At 44.3% G+C, this 17393-nt stretch overlaps 18 non-coding genes and 1 pseudogene across 18 annotated transcripts; all 19 read left to right on the forward strand.

Annotated features, from left to right (window-relative positions):
- Nucleotides 1–401: 401 nt before the first annotated feature.
- LOC130401328 (5S ribosomal RNA) lies at nucleotides 402–520 on the forward strand. The gene has a single exon (XR_008903790.1). It is a non-coding gene; the product is annotated as a 5S ribosomal RNA (ribosomal RNA).
- A 519-nt stretch (nucleotides 521–1039) lies between these two features.
- LOC130400737 (5S ribosomal RNA) lies at nucleotides 1040–1158 on the forward strand. Its single transcript, XR_008903212.1, has one exon. It is a non-coding gene; the product is annotated as a 5S ribosomal RNA (ribosomal RNA).
- A 527-nt stretch (nucleotides 1159–1685) lies between these two features.
- Nucleotides 1686–1804, forward strand: LOC130401262 (5S ribosomal RNA). The gene has a single exon (XR_008903726.1). It is a non-coding gene; the product is annotated as a 5S ribosomal RNA (ribosomal RNA).
- Nucleotides 1805–2324: 520 nt separating this feature from the next.
- On the forward strand, nucleotides 2325–2443 carry LOC130399808 (5S ribosomal RNA). The gene has a single exon (XR_008902306.1). It is a non-coding gene; the product is annotated as a 5S ribosomal RNA (ribosomal RNA).
- Nucleotides 2444–2972: 529 nt separating this feature from the next.
- Nucleotides 2973–3091, forward strand: LOC130398990 (5S ribosomal RNA). The gene has a single exon (XR_008901529.1). It is a non-coding gene; the product is annotated as a 5S ribosomal RNA (ribosomal RNA).
- A 517-nt stretch (nucleotides 3092–3608) lies between these two features.
- On the forward strand, nucleotides 3609–3727 carry LOC130401329 (5S ribosomal RNA). The gene has a single exon (XR_008903791.1). It is a non-coding gene; the product is annotated as a 5S ribosomal RNA (ribosomal RNA).
- A 519-nt stretch (nucleotides 3728–4246) lies between these two features.
- Nucleotides 4247–4365, forward strand: LOC130400853 (5S ribosomal RNA). Its single transcript, XR_008903324.1, has one exon. It is a non-coding gene; the product is annotated as a 5S ribosomal RNA (ribosomal RNA).
- A 527-nt stretch (nucleotides 4366–4892) lies between these two features.
- On the forward strand, nucleotides 4893–5011 carry LOC130401330 (5S ribosomal RNA). Its single transcript, XR_008903792.1, has one exon. It is a non-coding gene; the product is annotated as a 5S ribosomal RNA (ribosomal RNA).
- A 2539-nt stretch (nucleotides 5012–7550) lies between these two features.
- On the forward strand, nucleotides 7551–7670 carry LOC130394978 (5S ribosomal RNA). Its single transcript, XR_008898085.1, has one exon. It is a non-coding gene; the product is annotated as a 5S ribosomal RNA (ribosomal RNA).
- Nucleotides 7671–8593: 923 nt separating this feature from the next.
- Nucleotides 8594–8712, forward strand: LOC130399772 (5S ribosomal RNA). Its single transcript, XR_008902272.1, has one exon. It is a non-coding gene; the product is annotated as a 5S ribosomal RNA (ribosomal RNA).
- A 528-nt stretch (nucleotides 8713–9240) lies between these two features.
- On the forward strand, nucleotides 9241–9360 carry LOC130395457 (5S ribosomal RNA). Its single transcript, XR_008898511.1, has one exon. It is a non-coding gene; the product is annotated as a 5S ribosomal RNA (ribosomal RNA).
- Nucleotides 9361–10278: 918 nt separating this feature from the next.
- LOC130400858 (5S ribosomal RNA) lies at nucleotides 10279–10397 on the forward strand. Its single transcript, XR_008903329.1, has one exon. It is a non-coding gene; the product is annotated as a 5S ribosomal RNA (ribosomal RNA).
- Nucleotides 10398–10925: 528 nt separating this feature from the next.
- LOC130399750 (5S ribosomal RNA) lies at nucleotides 10926–11044 on the forward strand. The gene has a single exon (XR_008902250.1). It is a non-coding gene; the product is annotated as a 5S ribosomal RNA (ribosomal RNA).
- A 529-nt stretch (nucleotides 11045–11573) lies between these two features.
- Nucleotides 11574–11692, forward strand: LOC130400580 (5S ribosomal RNA). Its single transcript, XR_008903059.1, has one exon. It is a non-coding gene; the product is annotated as a 5S ribosomal RNA (ribosomal RNA).
- A 2177-nt stretch (nucleotides 11693–13869) lies between these two features.
- Nucleotides 13870–13989, forward strand: LOC130394979 (5S ribosomal RNA). The gene has a single exon (XR_008898086.1). It is a non-coding gene; the product is annotated as a 5S ribosomal RNA (ribosomal RNA).
- A 926-nt stretch (nucleotides 13990–14915) lies between these two features.
- LOC130399773 (5S ribosomal RNA) lies at nucleotides 14916–15034 on the forward strand. Its single transcript, XR_008902273.1, has one exon. It is a non-coding gene; the product is annotated as a 5S ribosomal RNA (ribosomal RNA).
- Nucleotides 15035–15563: 529 nt separating this feature from the next.
- Nucleotides 15564–15682, forward strand: LOC130400394 (5S ribosomal RNA). Its single transcript, XR_008902870.1, has one exon. It is a non-coding gene; the product is annotated as a 5S ribosomal RNA (ribosomal RNA).
- Nucleotides 15683–16211: 529 nt separating this feature from the next.
- On the forward strand, nucleotides 16212–16330 carry LOC130401340 (5S ribosomal RNA). The gene has a single exon (XR_008903802.1). It is a non-coding gene; the product is annotated as a 5S ribosomal RNA (ribosomal RNA).
- Nucleotides 16331–16859: 529 nt separating this feature from the next.
- LOC130395952 (5S ribosomal RNA) lies at nucleotides 16860–16978 on the forward strand (annotated as a pseudogene).
- Nucleotides 16979–17393: the final 415 nt, after the last annotated feature.

Here is a 17393-nt window from a genome sequence, read left to right on the forward strand (position 1 = left end):
ATTTTTGTGAAACATGAGGACAGTATAGTGATACTGCCAGCAGGGAGCACCAGAGAGCTGAACCGACAGTTGTACATTTCTTAAACTTTCACCAACACAAACACGCACGCTCACTTCAAATCATGGGAGGACGTCAAAAAATCACCACCCATTCTCTGACACTTTAACCGTTAACCTTGGTTCAAACATTTAACATCACACGCACATGCAGTGTATTTCAGATAATTAATGAATTCAGATGTCACAATGATCGTTTACATGGATAAGGAGTCCTACTGAATCAATTACTGCCGTTTATATCTAACTAATGATTGTTTTTGTAAGAGTAACGTCGAGCCTCAGCAGCTTTCTCACTCCTTATGTGCTACTGTATAAAACCTGGTTTTGCGCCTGCACTAATTGCGTATGGCCGTACCACCCTGAACACGCCCGATCTCGTCTGATCTCGGAAGCTAAGCAGGGTTGGGCCTGGTTAGTACTTGGATGGGAGACCGCCTGGGAATACCAGGTGCTGTAAGCTTTTTCTTTTTCAACTCGAGCTCATTGACTCCGTGGCGTACCGTGACCTGATGTTTACTGCCAACCGCTTTGGAGGATTTAAGCAACATACAAAAACTGACAACGTCTCTCAAAACTATTTTTGTGAAACATGAGGACAGTATAGTGATACTGCCAGCAGGGAGCACCAGAGAGCTGAACCGACAGTTGTACATTTCTTAAACTTTCACCAACACAAACACGCACGCTCACTTCAGATCATGGGAGGACGTCAAAAAATCCCCACCCATTCTCTGACACTTTAACCGTTAACCTTGGTTCAAACATTTAACATCACACGCACACGCAGTGTATTTCAGATAATTAATGAATTCAGATGTCACAATGATCGTTTACATGGATAAGGAGTCCTACTGAATCAATTACTGCCGTTTATATCTAACTAATGATTGTTTTTGTAAAAGTGTAACGTCGAGCCTCAGCAGCTTTCTCACTCCTTATGTGCTACTGTATAAAACCTGGTTTTGCGCCTGTACTATTTGCTTACGGCCATACCACCCTGAACACGCCCGATCTCGTCTGAACTCGGAAGCTAAGCAGGGTCGGGCCTGGTTAGTACTTGGATGGGAGACCGCCTGGGAATACCAGGTGCTGTAAGCTTTTTCTTTTTCAACTCGAGCTCATTGCCTCCGTGGCCTACCGTGGCGTACCGTGACCTGATGTTTACTGCCAACCGCTTTGGAGGATTTAAGCAACATACAAAAACTGACAACGTCTCTCAAAACTATTTTTGTGAAACATGAGGACAGTATAGTGATACTGCCAGCAGGGAGCACCAGAGAGCTGAACCGACAGTTGTACATTTCTTAAACTTTCACCAACACAAACACGCACGCTCACTTCAGATCATGGGAGGACGTCAAAAAATCACCACCCATTCTCTGACACTTTAACCGTTAACCTTGGTTCAAACATTTAACATCACACGCACACGCAGTGTATTTCAGATAATTAATGAATTCAGATGTCACAATGATCGTTTACATGGATAAGGAGTCCTACTGAATCAATTACTGCCGTTTATATCTAACTAATGATTGTTTTTGTAAGAGTAACGTCGAGCCTCAGCAGCTTTCTCACTCCTTATGTGCTACTGTATAAAACCTGGTTTTGCGCCTGCACTAATTGCGTATGGCCGTACCACCCTGAATACGCCCGATCTCGTCTGATCTCGGAAGCTAAGCAGGGTTGGGCCTGGTTAGTACTTGGATGGGAGACCGCCTGGGAATACCAGGTGCTGTAAGCTTTTTCTTTTTCAACTCGAGCTCATTGACTCCGTGGCGTACCGAGACCTGATGTTTACTGCCAACCGCTTTGGAGGATTTAAGCAACATACAAAAACTGACAACGTCTCTCAAAACTAGTTTTTGTGAAACATGAGGACAGTATAGTGATACTGCCAGCAGGGAGCACCAGAGAGCTGAACCGACAGTTGTACATTTCTTAAACTTTCACCAACACAAACACGCACGCTCACTTCAGATCATGGGAGGACGTCAAAAAATCCCCACCCATTCTCTGACACTTTAACCGTTAACCTTGGTTCAAACATTTAACATCACACGCACACGCAGTGTATTTCAGATAATTAATGAATTCAGATGTCACAATGATCGTTTACATGGATAAGGAGTCCTACTGAATCAATTACTGCCGTTTATATCTAACTAATGAATGTTTTTGTAAAAGTGTAACGTCGAGCCTCAGCAGCTTTCTCACTCCTTATGTGCTACTGTATAAAACCTGGTTTTGCGCCTGTACTATTTGCTTACGGCCATACCACCCTGAACACGCCCGATCTCGTCTGAACTCGGAAATTAAGCAGGGTCGGGCCTGGTTAGTACTTGGATGGGAGACCGCCTGGGAATACCAGGTGCTGTAAGCTTTTTCTTTTTCAACTCGAGCTCATTGCCTCCGTGGCCTACCGTGGCGTACCGTGACCTGATGTTTACTGCCAACCGCTTTGGAGGATTTAAGCAACATACAAAAACTGACAACGTCTCTCAAAACTGTTTTTGTGAAACATGAGGACAGTATAGTGATACTGCCAGCAGGGAGCACCAGAGAGCTGAACCGACAGTTGTACATTTCTTAAACTTTCACCAACACAAACACGCACGCTCACTTCAGATCATGGGAGGACGTCAAAAAATCCCCACCCATTCTCTGACACTTTAACCGTTAACCTTGGTTCAAAAATTTAACATCACACGCACACGCAGTGTATTTCAGATAATTAATGAATTCAGATGTCACAATGATCGTTTACATGGATAAGGAGTCCTACTGAATCAATTACTGCCGTTTATATCTAACTAATGATTGTTTTTGTAAGAGTGTAACGTCGAGCCTCAGCAGCTTTCTCACTCCTTATGTGCTACTGTATAAAACCTGGTTTTGCGCCTGCACTAGTTGCTTACGGCCATACCACCCTGAACACGCCCGATCTCGTCTGATCTCGGAAGCTAAGCAGGGTCGGGCCTGGTTAGTACTTGGATGGGAGACCGCCTGGGAATACCAGGTGCTGTAAGCTTTTTCTTTTTCAACTCGAGCTCATTGACTCCGTGGCGTACCGTGACCTGATGTTTACTGCCAACCGCTTTGGAGGATTTAAGCAACATACAAAAACTGACAACGTCTCTCAAAACTATTTTTGTGAAACATGAGGACAGTATAGTGATACTGCCAGCAGGGAGCACCAGAGAGCTGAACCGACAGTTGTACATTTCTTAAACTTTCACCAACACAAACACGCACGCTCACTTCAGATCATGGGAGGACGTCAAAAAATCACCACCCATTCTCTGACACTTTAACCGTTAACCTTGGTTCAAACATTTAACATCACACGCACATGCAGTGTATTTCAGATAATTAATGAATTCAGATGTCACAATGATCGTTTACATGGATAAGGAGTCCTACTGAATCAATTACTGCCGTTTATATCTAACTAATGATTGTTTTTGTAAGAGTAACGTCGAGCCTCAGCAGCTTTCTCACTCCTTATGTGCTACTGTATAAAACCTGGTTTTGCGCCTGCACTAATTGCGTATGGCCGTACCACCCTGAACACGCCCGATCTCGTCTGATCTCGGAAGCTAAGCAGGGTTGGGCCTGGTTAGTACTTGGATGGGAGACCGCCTGGGAATACCAGGTGCTGTAAGCTTTTTCTTTTTCAACTCGAGCTCATTGACTCCGTGGCGTACCGTGACCTGATGTTTACTGCCAACCGCTTTGGAGGATTTAAGCAACATACAAAAACTGACAACGTCTCTCAAAACTATTTTTGTGAAACATGAGGACAGTATAGTGATACTGCCAGCAGGGAGCACCAGAGAGCTGAACCGACAGTTGTACATTTCTTAAACTTTCACCAACACAAACACGCACGCTCACTTCAGATCATGGGAGGACGTCAAAAAATCCCCACCCATTCTCTGACACTTTAACCGTTAACCTTGGTTCAAACATTTAACATCACACGCACACGCAGTGTATTTCAGATAATTAATGAATTCAGATGTCACAATGATCGTTTACATGGATAAGGAGTCCTACTGAATCAATTACTGCCGTTTATATCTAACTAATGATTGTTTTTGTAAAAGTGTAACGTCGAGCCTCAGCAGCTTTCTCACTCCTTATGTGCTACTGTATAAAACCTGGTTTTGCGCCTGTACTATTTGCTTACGGCCATACCACCCTGAACACGCCCGATCTCGTCTGAACTCGGAAGCTAAGCAGGGTCGGGCCTGGTTAGTACTTGGATGGGAGACCGCCTGGGAATACCAGGTGCTGTAAGCTTTTTCTTTTTCAACTCGAGCTCATTGCCTCCGTGGCCTACCGTGGCGTACCGTGACCTGATGTTTACTGCCAACCGCTTTGGAGGATTTAAGCAACATACAAAAACTGACAACGTCTCTCAAAACTATTTTTGTGAAACATGAGGACAGTATAGTGATACTGCCAGCAGGGAGCACCAGAGAGCTGAACCGACAGTTGTACATTTCTTAAACTTTCACCAACACAAACACGCACGCTCACTTCAGATCATGGGAGGACGTCAAAAAATCACCACCCATTCTCTGACACTTTAACCGTTAACCTTGGTTCAAACATTTAACATCACACGCACACGCAGTGTATTTCAGATAATTAATGAATTCAGATGTCACAATGATCGTTTACATGGATAAGGAGTCTTACTGAATCAATTACTGCCGTTTATATCTAACTAATGATTGTTTTTGTAAGAGTAACGTCGAGCCTCAGCAGCTTTCTCACTCCTTATGTGCTACTGTATAAAACCTGGTTTTGCGCCTGCACTAATTGCGTATGGCCGTACCACCCTGAACACGCCCGATCTCGTCTGATCTCGGAAGCTAAGCAGGGTTGGGCCTGGTTAGTACTTGGATGGGAGACCGCCTGGGAATACCAGGTGCTGTAAGCTATTTCTTTTTCAACTCGAGCTCATTGACTCCGTGGCGTACCGAGACCTGATGTTTACTGCCAACCGCTTTGGAGGATTTAAGCAACATACAAAAACTGACAACGTCTCTCAAAACTGTTTTTGTGAAACATGAGGACAGTATAGTGATACTGCCAGCAGGGAGCACCAGAGAGCTGAACCGACAGTTGTACATTTCTTAAACTTTCACCAACACAAACACGCACGCTCACTTCAGATCATGGGAGGACGTCAAAAAATCCCCACCCATTCTCTGACACTTTAACCGTTAACCTTGGTTCAAACATTTAACATCACACGCACACGCAGTGTATTTCAGATAATTAATGAATTCAGATGTCACAATGATCGTTTACATGGATAAGGAGTCCTACTGAATCAATTACTGCCGTTTATATCTAACTAATGATTGTTTTTGTAAGAGTAACGTCGAGCCTCAGCAGCTTTCTCACTCCTTATGTGCTACTGTATAAAACCTGGTTTTGCGCCTGCACTAATTGCGTTTGGCCGTACCACCCTGAATACGCCCGATCTCGTCTGATCTCGGAAGCTAAGCAGGGTTGGGCCTGGGCCCCGTTTCCCGATAACGATGGATCCACGCTCGTACGATCATTCTCACGATGGATCTTGCGATCCATCGTCAATTTCTTTGGAGCGTTTCCCGAAACTCCTCTTAACGTGAACGCGCATTCGCTGCACTCACGACGTCGTAGGATTGTAACTGTCTACTGACACGGTGCTGAAATGGGCTCCGTAGGAGGGGGAGACGCAGGAATGTCGCAGGAAAATTGTGTTAAAAAGGGTTAAAATATATCCCCATCAAGGACAACAGCAGAGTAGCCTACGAAAAAAATAGACTGCAATTATATGAATGCTAAAGACATTAAAACACAATTGATTAGGCTTAAACCGATCAGTCCTAATCCTGAATGCACTGTGCGTTTCACGGCATTTTCCCCCCTTAAATAATTCCTCTTCACACCTGTGAATAACCCGGGAGACGTCCATGATGAGGAATACAACGAAGCCCACCGTCTGGCCCGGTGCATCGTTGGGCGCACGATCGGGACGTGGAAGTTGCTCTTTAGATGCCTTCACAAGTCAGGCGGAGGGCTCCAGTTTTCTCCGGCCAAGTCATGCGCCGTGATATGTGTGACGGCTATGTTGCACAACATTGCAGCTAAGGCTGGGGTGGCATTGATTGAACCGGAGGACGTTGAGGACGATGACGATGAGGAAGATCGGTGTGAGGACGGCCTCCCTCATAACTACGCGGCTGGTTTTCATGCGCGTCGAATAGTGATTGAGACTTTTTTTTAACCCCCTCCACCCTCCCTCATGTCACTAAACATTCCCGTCAACGTGACCAATCCCCACCATATCCCAGCCTTTTGCCTGCTCCTTTGCTTGTTTTTTATAATTTTTTTATTTTCTTATTTTTTTTAATTTCTTTTATTTCGTTATTTTTTATTTTTTTTAATTTGTTTAATTTAATTTATTTGTTACATTATTTTATGCTACGTTTTATGAGTAGCCATGTCAGTCTGCACAAATCCCCCCACTTTCTCTCACACATTTTGAGTGCCCTGCCTGCGCAAACATTTTCTGGACTGTCCCGTTTTATTTTGGCCATTTTAACATCTTTATTAATAAATTAATTAATAATCTTTATTAATTACCAAACTAAGAACATAAAGGCGCAATGCGTTTTAATAAAACGCATCCAATAGACGGAATGTCCGATGGTGTCGCCACTGAGGCTATATCTGACGATGCTCTTAGCGTCCTACGAGTACCTACGAGCACCCCTGGAGTACTCGTTAGCTACGAGCGTTTTCAAGACGTTCGTTCCCCACGATGCTTTCGGGAAACGCGGTGAAAACTCTACGATGCCCTTTCGACGCACTTCACGATCCACTTAGGCTAACGACGCTTTCGGGAAACGGGGCCCTGGTTAGTACTTGGATGGGAGACCGCCTGGGAATACCAGGTGCTGTAAGCTTTTTCTTTTTCAACTCGAGCTCATTGACTCCGTGGCGTACCGAGACCTGATGTTTACTGCCAACCGCTTTGGAGGATTTAAGCAACATACAAAAACTGACAACGTCTCTCAAAACTGTTTTTGTGAAACATGAGGACAGTATAGTGATACTGCCAGCAGGGAGCACCAGAGAGCTGAACCGACAGTTGTACATTTCTTAAACTTTCACCAACACAAACATGCACGCTCACTTCAGATCATGGGAGGACGTCAAAAAATCACCACCCATTCTCTGACACTCTAACCGTTAACCTTGGTTCAAACATTTAACATCACACGCACACGCAATGTATTTCAGATAATTAATGAATTCAGATGTCACAATGATCGTTTACATGGATAAGGAGTCCTACTGAATCAATTACTGCCGTTTATATCTAACTAATGATTGTTTTTGTAAAAGTGTAACGTCAAGCCTCAGCAGCTTTCTCACTCCTTATGTGCTACTGTATAAAACCTGGTTTTGCGCCTGCACTAATTGCTTACGGCCATACCACCCTGAATACTTCCGATCTCGTCTGATCTCGGAAGCTAAGCAGGGTCGGGCCTGGTTAGTACTTGGATGGGAGACCTCCTCAGAAGCCCAGGTTGCTGTAAGTAGTGAGGAGAAAAATGACATGAATGACATGGATGATGATGATGATGAGGAGGAAGAAGCTGATGATGATGATGCTGATGATAGAGAGGACATTAAAGTTAGTGACGGAGATGAGACGATGAAGATAAAGGAATTGAGGAGGTTGACGGAGAACCCACTAACCTTAACGCTTGGTGGGCAGATGCAATGGCCAAGATTCTGCAGAAGAAAAACCCCAGCGAGCAAACCAACGATACTGGTGAAGAGCAAGGAGTTGGACATGATGAAGGTGAAGGAGAAGCAAGAGGAAAAAAAAAAAAAAAAAAAAAAACACGCCCGATTTCGTCTGATCTCGGAAGCTAAGCAGGGTCGGGCCTGGTTAGTACTTGGATGGGAGACCGCCTGGGAATACCAGGTGCTGTAAGCGTTTTCTTTTTCAACTCGAGCTCATTGACTCCGTGGTGTACCGTGACCTGATGTTTACTGCCAACCGCTTTGGAGGATTTAAGCAACATACAAAAACTGACAACGTCTCTCAAAACTGTTTTTGTGAAACATGAGGACAGTATAGTGATACTGCCAGCAGGGAGCACCAGAGAGCTGAACCGACAGTTGTACATTTCTTAAACTTTCACCAACACAAACATGCACGCTCACTTCAGATCATGGGAGGACGTCAAAAAATCACCACCCATTCTCTGACACTTTAACCGTTAACCTTGGTTCAAACATTTAACATCACACGCACACGCAATGTATTTCAGATAATTAATGAATTCAGATGTCACAATGATCGTTTACATGGATAAGGAGTCCTACTGAATCAATTACTGCCGTTTATATCTAACTAATGATTGTTTTTGTAAAAGTGTAACGTCAAGCCTCAGCAGCTTTCTCACTCCTTATGTGCTACTGTATAAAACCTGGTTTTGCGCCTGCACTAATTGCTTACGGCCATACCACCCTGAACACGCCCGATCTCGTCTGAACTCGGGAGCTAAGCAGGGTCGGGCCTGGTTAGTACTTGGATGGGAGACCGCCTGGGAATACCAGGTGCTGTAAGCTTTTTCTTTTTCAACTCGAGCTCATTGACTCCGTGGCCTACCGTGGCGTACCGTGACCTGATGTTTACTGCCAACCGCTTTGGAGGATTTAAGCAACATACAAAAACTGACAACGTCTCTCAAAACTATTTTTGTGAAACATGAGGACAGTATAGTGATACTGCCAGCAGGGAGCACCAGAGAGCTGAACCGACAGTTGTACATTTCTTAAACTTTCACCAACACAAACACGCACGCTCACTTCGATCATGGGAGGACGTCAAAAAATCACCACCCATTCTCTGACACTTTAACCGTTAACCTTGGTTCAAACATTTAACATCACACGCACACGCAGTGTATTTCAGATAATTAATGAATTCAGATGTCACAATGATCGTTGACATGGATAAGGAGTCCTACTGAATCAATTACTGCCGTTTATATCTAACTAATGATTGTTTTTGTAAGAGTGGAACGTCGAGCCTCAGCAGCTTTCTCACTCCTTATGTGCTACTGTATAAAACCTGGTTTTGCGCCTGCACTAATTGCTTACGGCCATACCACCCTGAACACGCCCGATCTCGTCTGATCTAGGAAGCTAAGCAGGGTCGGGCCTGGTTAGTACTTGGATGGGAGACCTCCTCAGAAGCCCAGGTTGCTGTAAGTAGTGAGGAGAAAAATGACATGAATGACATGGATGATGATGATGAGGAGGAAGAAGCTGATGATGATGATGCTGATGATAGAGAGGACATTAAAGTTAGTGACGGAGATGAGACGATGAAGATAAAGGAATTGAGGAGGTTGACGGAGAACCCACTAACCTTAACGCTTGGTGGGCAGATGCAATGGCCAAGATTCTGCAGAAGAAAAACCCCAGCGAGCAAACCAACGATACTGGTGAAGAGCAAGGAGTTGGACATGATGAAGGTGAAGGAGAAGCAAGAGGAAAAAAAAAAAAAAAAAAAAACACGCCCGATTTCGTCTGATCTCGGAAGCTAAGCAGGGTCGGGCCTGGTTAGTACTTGGATGGGAGACCGCCTGGGAATACCAGGTGCTGTAAGCTTTTTCTTTTTCAACTCGAGCTCATTGACTCCGTGGTGTACCGTGACCTGATGTTTACTGCCAACGGCTTTGGAGGATTTAAGCAACATACAAAAACTGACAACGTCTCTCAAAACTGTTTTTGTGAAACATGAGGACAGTATAGTGATACTGCCAGCAGGGAGCACCAGAGAGCTGAACCGACAGTTGTACATTTCTTAAACTTTCACCAACACAAACATGCACGCTCACTTCAGATCATGGGAGGACGTCAAAAAATCACCACCCATTCTCTGACACTTTAACCGTTAACCTTGGTTCAAACATTTAACATCACACGCACACGCAATGTATTTCAGATAATTAATGAATTCAGATGTCACAATGATCGTTTACATGGATAAGGAGTCCTACTGAATCAATTACTGCCGTTTATATCTAACTAATGATTGTTTTTGTAAAAGTGTAACGTCAAGCCTCAGCAGCTTTCTCACTCCTTATGTGCTACTGTATAAAACCTGGTTTTGCGCCTGCACTAATTGCTTACGGCCATACCACACTGAACACGCCCGATCTCGTCTGAACTCGGGAGCTAAGCAGGGTCGGGCCTGGTTAGTACTTGGATGGGAGACCGCCTGGGAATACCAGGTGCTGTAAGCTTTTTCTTTTTCAACTCGAGCTCATTGACTCCGTGGCCTACCGTGGCGTACCGTGACCTGATGTTTACTGCCAACCGCTTTGGAGGATTTAAGCAACATACAAAAACTGACAACGTCTCTCAAAACTATTTTTGTGAAACATGATGACAGTATAGTGATACTGCCAGCAGGGAGCACCAGAGAGCTGAACCGACAGTTGTACATTTCTTAAACTTTCACCAACACAAACACGCACGCTCACTTCGATCATGGGAGGACGTCAAAAAATCACCACCCATTCTCTGACACTTTAACCGTTAACCTTGGTTCAAACATTTAACATCACACGCACACGCAGTGTATTTCAGATAATTAATGAATTCAGATGTCACAATGATCGTTTACATGGATAAGGAGTCCTACTGAATCAATTACTGCCGTTTATATCTAACTAATGATTGTTTTTGTAAGAGTGGAACGTCGAGCCTCAGCAGCTTTCTCACTCCTTATGTGCTACTGTATAAAACCTGGTTTTGCGCCTGCACTAATTGCTTACGGCCATACCACCCTGAACACGCCCGATCTCGTCTGATCTCGGAAGCTAAGCAGGGTCGGGCCTGGTTAGTACTTGGTTGGGAGACCGCCTGGGAATACCAGGTGCTGTAAGCTTTTTCTTTTTCAACTCGAGCTCATTGCCTCCGTGGCCTACCGTGGCGTACCGTGACCTGATGTTTACTGCCAACCGCTTTGGAGGATTTAAGCAACATACAAAAACTGACAACGTCTCTCAAAACTATTTTTGTGAAACATGAGGACAGTATAGTGATACTGCCAGCAGGGAGCACCAGAGAGCTGAAACGACAGTTGTACATTTCTTAAACTTTCACCAACACAAACACGCACGCTCACTTCAGATCATGGGAGGAAGTCAAAAAATCACCACCCATTCTCTGACACTTTAACCGTTAACCTTGGTTCAAACATTTAACATCACACGCACACGCAGTGTATTTCAGATAATTAATGAATTCAGATGTCACAATGATCGTTTACATGGATAAGGAGTCCTACTGAATCAATTACTGCCGTTTATATCTAACTAATGATTGTTTTTGTAAAAGTGTAACGTCGAGCCTCAGCAGCTTTCAAACTCCTAATGTGCTACTGTATTAAACCTGGTTTTGCGCCTGCACTAATTGCTTACGGCCATACCACCCTGAACACGCCCGATCTCGTCTGATCTCGGAAGCTAAGCAGGGTCGGGCCTGGTTAGTACTTGGATGGGAGACCGCCTGGGAATACCAGGTGCTGCAAGCATTTTCTTTTTCAACTCGAGCTCATTGACTCCGTGGCCTACCGTGGCGTACCGTGACCTGATGTTTACTGCCAACCGCTTTGGAGGATTTAAGCAACATACAAAAACTGACAACGTCTCTCAAAACTATTTTTGTGAAACATGAGGACAGTATAGTGATACTGCCAGCAGGGAGCACCAGAGAGCTGAACCGACAGTTGTACATTTCTTAAACTTTCACCAACACAAACACGCACGCTCACTTCAGTGGGGTGTTCCACAAAGCCGGTTTTATCACATAACCGGGTAAGTTAACCCAGGGTTTGCTGTAACCCTAGGTTTTCCGTTCCAAAAGGATCACGGTATGTTAGTTGCTATAGCAACATATGCTCTGAATCAAACCTGGTCGGACCAGGTTTTGCGCAGGTTAAGTTTGAAACATAACCCGGTTTTGGGTATTTCAACCGGCGTTCACCGCAGATTTCATGTGTTCACAATGGCATGCCCTTTTGATGAGAGAACTGCTGATATATCAGAGCGCAAATTATACGTGCAATCCACCGGGAGCGATTGATAAGACCACGGCTCGACATCTTGGCATATTGGATGACTTTTTGCTGGAGTGGAGAGATATAGATTCTCGCGCAAATCTTTAATATATTTAAATAGCCTTACATAGCCAACACTACCAATCGAGGACCTGGCCTCAGTTCACTCCAGACTATTTGCGTAGCCCTCCGTTTTTTTCAAATGGTAGTTTTATCTAGGCTATAATGCTGGAGATGCTGAGCACATCACAGTCGTTTCAGATGACCCATCCAAGATTTGTATCGGCCTCCTATCATACAAAGAGCAATATTGTCTTAGTACTATGCCGAGAGGCATTTACAACATAAAGTATAAAATAGTCCTAACGGACTTGCATCCACTGGAGAATGTTCGATCGTAGCCGGCGGCTTCATTACAAGCACTGATCCATCTTGATCTGTGAAGTTGATGAATTGTCACTTTTAGGTTTTCTACCCAGTTGTCAAAAAATAAACATTTGGAATAGTATGCGCTGTGGCAAGCACACGGTTTGCATGTGTTACTTCGAAGGCAAAAAAAATCTAAAATACAAGAAAACACAAAAACCTACATTCAACCAGTGTGGGGTATGGCCCATGACTCTCTGAGGTGGTAGGTATAGGTACCCCCTCCATGCCAGGGCGCCCTGAATTTATGTTTATTAACAGCTCCTCCACCGGGGTCAAGACAATTTGAGGGCCAGATCCAGTCTGCCGACTGTCGGCCTTTTCACGATTGGCTTAAAAAAATGGCTTATTTCAATTTATACCAATACGATGGTGGGAAAAGCTTACCAGTTTGTATGTTTTTTATACTTCATTTTTATACTTGATCCTCTGACCGCTTGGAAGCAATCGGAGTACATATTGTTTTAGAAGAAAGGGGTTATGTGGTAGGATCTTTAAGAATGCTTAACTGGGATATTTATATATTCATGGCTCAAATATTAAGGATCGTGCTTTTGACGTGTAACTAACGCATTTACGCGGTCAGCGATCCGCTGCCAGGCTTTGGTTCTCCGGGTTCCAGAGGTTTTAGCGTTCCCTTTTCTTGTGATAATGTCCTTCTCCTCGTCATAGCTCTCCAGGAGAACCTGGAGTTCCATTTCATTGAAATAAGCGGCCCGTTTCGCCTATCGATCAGGGTTTCCATGATCCATACATCACGTCTTTTTAAGTTTGGCGTGGACGCGCACAACCCTGTGTTAACCAACCCCGAGTTGATTGAACTAATGCATAACCGCTGCTGTGGAACCGAAAACTCTGGGTTGGTCGGCACAGGGTCAATCAACCTAGGGTTCAGCGTTAACTCCGTGTTTGTTAAACCTCCGTTCGTGGAACACCCCTCTGATCATGGGAGGACGTCAAAAAATCACCACCCATTCTCTGACACTTTAACCGTCAACCTTGGTTCAAACATTTAACATCACACGCACACGCAGTGTATTTCAGATAATTAATGAATTCAGATGTCACAATGATCGTTTACATGGATAAGGAGTCCTACTGAATCAATTACTGCCGTTTATATCTAACTAATGATTGTTTTTGTAAAAGTGTAACGTCAAGCCTCAGCAGCTTTCTCACTCCTTATGTGCTACTGTATAAAACCTGGTTTTGCGCCTACACTAATTGCTTACGGCCATACCACCCTGAATACTTCCGATCTCGTCTGATCTCGGAAGCTAAGCAGGGTCGGGCCTGGTTAGTACTTGGATGGGAGACCTCCTCAGAAGCCCAGGTTGCTGTAAGTAGTGAGGAGAAAAATGACATGAATGACATGGATGATGATGACGATGATGAGGAGGAAGAAGCTGATGATGATGATGCTGATGATAGAGAGGACATTAAAGTTAGTGACGGAGATGAGACGATGAAGATAAAGGAATTGAGGAGGTTGACGGAGAACCCACTAACCTTAACGCTTGGTGGGGAGATGCAATGGCCAAGATTCTGCAGAAGAAAAACCCCAGCGAGCAAACCAACGATACTGGTGAAGAGCAAGGAGTTGGACATGATGAAGGTGAAGGAGAAGCAAGAGGAAAAAAAAAAAAAAAAAAAAAAACACGCCCGATTTCGTCTGATCTCGGAAGCTAAGCAGGGTCGGGCCTGGTTAGTACTTGGATGGGAGACCGCCTGGGAATACCAGGTGCTGTAAGTTTTTTCTTTTTCAACTCGAGCTCATTGACTCCGTGGTGTACCGTGACCTGATGTTTACTGCCAACCGCTTTGGAGGATTTAAGCAACATACAAAAACTGACAACGTCTCTCAAAACTGTTTTTGTGAAACATGAGGACAGTATAGTGATACTGCCAGCAGGGAGCACCAGAGAGCTGAACCGACAGTTGTACATTTCTTAAACTTTCACCAACACAAACATGCACGCTCACTTCAGATCATGGGAGGACGTCAAAAAATCACCACCCATTCTCTGACACTTTAACCGTTAACCTTGGTTCAAACATTTAACATCACACGCACACGCAATGTATTTCAGATAATTAATGAATTCAGATGTCACAATGATCGTTTACATGGATAAGGAGTCCTACTGAATCAATTACTGCCGTTTATATCTAACTAATGATTGTTTTTGTAAAAGTGTAACGTCAAGCCTCAGCAGCTTTCTCACTCCTTATGTGCTACTGTATAAAACCTGGTTTTGCGCCTGCACTAATTGCTTACGGCCATACCACCCTGAACACGCCCGATCTCGTCTGAACTCGGGAGCTAAGCAGGGTCGGGCCTGGTTAGTACTTGGATGGGAGACCGCCTGGGAATACCAGGTGCTGTAAGCTTTTTCTTTTTCAACTCGAGCTCATTGACTCCGTGGCCTACCGTGGCGTACCGTGACCTGATGTTTACTGCCAACCGCTTTGGAGGATTTAAGCAACATACAAAAACTGACAACGTCTCTCAAAACTATTTTTGTGAAACATGAGGACAGTATAGTGATACTGCCAGCAGGGAGCACCAGAGAGCTGAACCGACAGTTGTACATTTCTTAAACTTTCACCAACACAAACACGCACGCTCACTTCAGATCATGGGAGGACGTCAAAAAATCACCACCCATTCTCTGACACTTTAACCGTTAACCTTGGTTCAAACATTTAACATCACACGCACACGCAGTGTATTTCAGATAATTAATGAATTCAGATGTCACAATGATCGTTTACATGGATAAGGAGTCCTACTGAATCAATTACTGCCGTTTATATCTAACTAATGATTGTTTTTGTAAGAGTGTAACGTCGAGCCTCAGCAGCTTTCTCACTCCTTATGTGCTACTGTATAAAACCTGGTTTTGCGCCTGCACTAATTGCTAACGGCCATACCACCCTGAACACGCCCGATCTCGTCTGATCTCGGAAGCTAAGCAGGGTCGGGCCTGGTTAGTACTTGGTTGGGAGACCGCCTGGGAATACCAGGTGCTGTAAGCTTTTTCTTTTTCAACTCGAGCTCATTGCCTCCGTGGCCTACCGTGGCGTACCGTGACCTGATGTTTACTGCCAACCGCTTTGGAGGATTTAAGCAACATACAAAAACTGACAACGTCTCTCAAAACTGTTTTTGTGAAACATGAGGACAGTATAGTGATACTGCCAGCAGGGAGCACCAGAGAGCTGAACCGACAGTTGTACATTTCTTAAACTTTCACCAACACAAACATGCACGCTCACTTCAGATCATGGGAGGACGTCAAAAAATCACCACCCATTCTCTGACACTTTAACCGTTAACCTTGGTTCAAACATTTAACATCACACGCACACGCAGTGTATTTCAGATAATTAATGAATTCAGATGTCACAATGATCGTTTACATGGATAAGGAGTCCTACTGAATCAATTACTGCCGTTTATATCTAACTAATGATTGTTTTTGTAAGAGTGTAACGTCGAGCCTCAGCAGCTTTCTCACTCCTTATGTGCTACTGTATAAAACCTGGTTTTGCGCCTGCACTAATAGCTTACGGCCATAACACCCTGAACACGCCCGATCTCGTCTGATCTCGGAAGCTAAGCAGGGTCGGGCCTGGTTAGTACTTGGTTGGGAGACCGCCTGGGAATACCAGGTGCTGTAAGCTTTTTCTTTTTCAACTCGAGCTCATTGCCTCCGTGGCCTACCGTGGCGTACCGTGACCTGATGTTTACTGCCAACCGCTTTGGAGGATTTAAGCAACATACAAAAACTGACAACGTCTCTCAAAACTATTTTTGTGAAACATGAGGACAGTATAGTGATACTGCCAGCAGGGAGCACCAGAGAGCTGAAACGACAGTTGTACATTTCTTAAACTTTCACCAACACAAACACGCACGCTCACTTCAGATCATGGGAGGACGTCAAAAAATCACCACCCATTCTCTGACACTTTAACCGTTAACCTTGGTTCAAACATTTAACATCACACGCACACGCAGTGTATTTCAGATAATTAATGAATTCAGATGTCACAATGATCGTTTACATGGATAAGGAGTCCTACTGAATCAATTACTGCCGTTTATATCTAACTAATGATTGTTTTTGTAAAAGTGTAACGTCGAGCCTCAGCAGCTTTCAAACTCCTAATGTGCTACTGTATAAAACCTGGTTTTGCGCCTGCACTAATTGCTTACGGCCATAACACCCTGAACACGTCCGATCTCGTCTGATCTAGGAAGCTAAGCAGGGTCGGGCCTGGTTAGTACTTGGATGGGAGACCGCCTGGGAATACCAGGTGCTGCAAGCATTTTCTTTTTCAACTCGAGCTCATTGACTCCGTGGCCTACCGTGGCGTACCGTGACCTGATGTTTACTGCCAACCGCTTTGGAGGATTTAAGCAACATACAAAAACTGACAACGTCTCTCAAAACTATTTTTGTGAAACATGAGGACAGTATAGTGATACTGCCAGCAGGGAGCACCAGAGAGCTGAACCGACAGTTGTACATTTCTTAAACTTTCACCAACACAAACACGCACGCTCACTTCAGATCATGGGAGGACGTCAAAAAATCACCACCCATTCTCTGACACTTTAACCGTTAACCTTGGTTCAAACATTTAACATCACACGCACACGCAGTGTATTTCAGATAATTAATGAATTCAGATGTCACAATGATCGTTTACATGGATAAGGAGTCCTACTGAATCAATTACT

The sequence above is a fragment of the Gadus chalcogrammus genome, chromosome 12, assembly GCF_026213295.1.
Source record: "Gadus chalcogrammus isolate NIFS_2021 chromosome 12, NIFS_Gcha_1.0, whole genome shotgun sequence".
NCBI classification, from domain to species: Eukaryota; Metazoa; Chordata; class Actinopteri; order Gadiformes; family Gadidae; genus Gadus; species Gadus chalcogrammus.